This window comes from Chondrus crispus, genomic scaffold, assembly GCF_000350225.1.
Source record: "Chondrus crispus Stackhouse genomic scaffold, scaffold_92, whole genome shotgun sequence".
NCBI lineage: Eukaryota > Rhodophyta > Florideophyceae > Gigartinales > Gigartinaceae > Chondrus > Chondrus crispus.
Genome location: NW_005178811.1, coordinates 143,038 through 147,076, shown reverse-complemented (window position 1 = coordinate 147,076; position 4,039 = coordinate 143,038).

Below are 4,039 nucleotides of genomic sequence, written 5' to 3'. Positions count from 1 at the left end.
CGCGTCGTCAACCTGAGCGGCTCATTCTGTCAACTGGGACATCATTTTGTCCCGTGTATGCAATGCCTACTCCAGCAGCGCAATCCCTCACCTCAGGCGGCGTTACCCACACAACCCACAACCGTCCACCCTCCAACAGTTCCAGCGCCGCCTAGTGCTGTGTAGTACAGTAGGACCACCTGGCAGTAGAGTCCTTTACGCCCCCACAGCAAACCTTACAGTCCAGTACAATAGCGAAAACTACTTTTTGCGGTGCAGTGACTGCTGTAAAACTACAATGACAGCAGCAGAATCGGCCCACTTGTCTGTCTACAATATGCGCACGTCAATAATACAGTACAGTATCAAGAAAACTTCAGCCCCCCTTTCCAGCACTGCAAGGACCTTCATGTCTCTAGAGTCATTCGGTTCACCCATGCATTCGCTTCTCCACAGGGCCATGGGGGCCCGGATCATGTAAACTGCTTCAACATGTGTTAGGTTGGCCTCGACGAGCGTCCCCGCCCCCCCCCCTGCCCCACCCCCCCCAGCCGTCCCAAATTCAGACATTGTGTAAGGCGTCCCGCCTGAGATGCACCGAATCGACGCAACTCTACTGTATCTACAATCGTCACGCAGTAAGCAATTCGCAATACCATTCTGTAATGGGCACTTCTACAACATCATCTACGCCTCGTATTCCCATTCCCTTTCTCTTCGGCCCACTCTCTGCAATAAAAACGCCCCGTGCACCCCATCCTTTTACCCTTCATTCCTGTACCTGTCCTTGCGTCCAATCCCTTCCTAATCCTTCACCGCCACCGCCACATACTCGGTCCGCGTCGGCAATCTTGGACCGGCTCGAGCCAACTTGCTCGCAGGTTGTCCAACCTCCTGTTCCTCGTCGGCGAGCAGGAAGGTCGGATTTCTCAAACGTCGTGGAAGCTCTGTGGTATCATAGAACGGTACCATTCGGCTGTCAGTCTCTCCCGAGGGAATATCTCCACCTCTGTCACACTCTAGCCACACTCCAGCACCCACTCTGGGAAGCACTGCAAGTGGCACCACTCGACCAGACGGTCCCACAACCTTGCGCAACGTAATACTGCACAACCCCCACCACCGATGTTTCCGCTTCCTGTGCTCCAGTACCACACTCCCAGCCTTCATTCCCGGACCAGAGCTTGCTTCTGATGCCTTATCGCCCCCGACACTAGACCCTTTGAAGGTAATCCCTGTCTCCAGCATATACAGTACGAGCTTATTATACAGTACTGTACAACCTCACAATCCTCGTCCACACCCTACGTTTCGTCCCTTTGCGTTGTTCGTCCTTACTTTGCGACCCAAAATAAAATCTCTCCTCCGTCGTGACTGCTGCATCATCCCAGCGCATAATAACCCGCACAAGAGATAATCTACAAAGCCTTCCGGCACGAAACAGCTGCATCCACCCTGAAGACACTGACAAGTCAACACAGCCCGCCCTTGCATCGCCGTCGACACCAGCCTGAGAGACACCCGCATCCGACTCGGTACCCCTCTCCAAGCTCCCAGGAGGGACCACCAACCGACCAACGTTGGAAGCGCACGTTTCACCAACCGCATCTCGCAGCTTCAGCCAGACTGATCGTCCCCTACTGTGGGTGGCCAGCCACTAGCCATCGCGGGATAGGACTTCGCCTCAAACTGATTCTTCAAACATGAGCTTAACAACCAACTCTGGCAACCCGATCACGTCATTGGTAGGGGCCACTGCTCCAACATTCAGTTTTTTTATGCGAGTTGCGCTAGGATTTTCAGTGCCTGTATGCCAGTCGGGACGCCGAATTGTCTTTGCTTGGATGGTACGTGTGTTGAGATGGTCCGCTCGTTGAGTGCGCGGCTATTGGTGTCAGTGCGTTCCATCGGACACACACAGTACCAAGGGTACTGTACTGTAGTTGCCAGATCATTCTGAATTGTTTTTTCGTGAAGGTTGGTGAAGATACGATCTTGAATCAGGGTGGGGTCCCGTCAGAGGGCACTTTCGAGAACAGTGTCATAGTGCACTTTTTTCGAAACTTACCGTTTTTCTATTTCGAGCGGCGAGCGGTCTTATCATGACGCATTGCATGATTGTAGCCAGGTATCTACAGTACCTTTTGATACAGTACTGTAGACGACGAGCGAAATGGCTTCATGTGCAGATGACGTCAATTTTAAGTTGAAAATCTTTGGATTGTGAGAAAAACTACACGTGTTACACGTTCTAGATATTGAGCATCACATTAGCCCACAATCTTGACGGCACTCTGCCGCCCATGGAAGAACGCAGACCAGCCTAATTCAGAAGCACTAAACTCTTTCCAGCCCCAGTTCGAAGCACAGTTCAATAGACAACGCATCGTGACTTCCTTCTCGTCTTTCGGGATTCTGGCTAAAGCGACATGCGCAAAACAACAGTGTTGACAAGTGGTTCAGTGAGACCACGTATCACCTAGACCGTAGTGCACTTCGACTGACGAGAATAGACTTCCAGAACGATCCTGTCCTTCAAAACGTCGCATCAGAAGTTTATAGATTTTATGGAACGGGACGAAGAACTTCACGGTCTCGTCGAAGAGTGACACGAATTTAGTCAGGAGTGAGAGTGTGCGTGTTCATTACTGTATATTCTGGACGTCTGCGAGTTACGGAACTGTTCATAATTCGTTCGCTCTGGTCGCAAGCAAGGGCGCAAAATTGATGGCGACGCGGTTGTAGAGAAGAGTGAAATAATCGTATCTGTTCTTGAGAGCAAACCACGGTACTGTATAAGATATGTAACATACAACCATGGTGTTGAATACAGGTGATTGTAATATAGCTCAAAAATAGGATCTACTCTTGCGGGAGGTCACCACCTGGTGCCGGTGACAGCACAAGCACTAGTTGGCACTAACAGGGGCTACTGTACCCAAGGGTACAGTGCAAAACCCTTGTTACCTTGCGGTAATAGCTGCAATTCCCTCAATACTTACGTCCCACAACGGCACAGCGCTCGAGGAGAAAGAAAATACTCCCAGCCAGTCGCTCCACTATATCTTGTCAAAGCTTACAACTTAGGAGCCGCTCATTTTCGTCCCCATAGCTAATCACGTTCGATGCATGTCAGCGTTGTTTCACGCCCTGATCTTATGTTGATAGAGAGGGTATGGGAAAGTTGCATCATTGCGAAACGAGCCGCCCGTGTTGTCGCTAATCAACAGCAGCACACCAGCCGAATTCGATTTCACTCGCCAGTTTCACACAGGTCCTGGGGTCAAGTTTGTTTGCAACTTGATGCGATATTGTGGGTGTGGAGAGATAAAACATGACCCAAAAGACTTGTTACATTATATCAGCATGTCGATCATGAAATGTATGATATTATTATGATGTAGCGTGACGGGAAGCCGATATGGCGCGGGAGGACATAGCCGTGCGTGCCAGTATCTAAATCTCCAAAATACAGAGGTCTTACACCAAGTGCACCATGATTGGGCGAGACCTTGACATCGAGACTCGTTTTTATGAAACCGGGTGATTTGGCAACCTCAGACCTGGACCCGTTCACAAGAACGGCACTTAGAAATTTCATATTTTCTACGAAGTCTCCCCTCATTCCCTGGCCCGTTCCAGGAAACCTGTCTGGACTTTCCCTCGCCGTCCTTGTCCTTTATCCAAAAATAAAAACACCTTCTTTTATCTTCTCTCACACGGACCACAGAAATCCTGCTTATCAAAATCCTTTTATTTGATTAAATAAACCGGACCACATTCGCTCCATCTTTGGGTACCCTAGTGGAAGAACAGCACAAAAAATGTTGCCTTGCAACGGGCCTGTTTGTACAAAGAGGCCAGTCAAAAGCTTCCTTGGTCTCCAACAAATGCGAAATGGACCACCAAAGACTCTCGCGCTCTCAGCCCCGTTTCTGCTGATATCAGCCGGTCGAGTGTGCTTTTCCGTTAACATGGTCCGCCCTTCTCCATCCAAATACAGCACAGTATCCCCACTTCTCCTTGCTTACCCTGCCGTAGTCATGCAAACATATCTGAA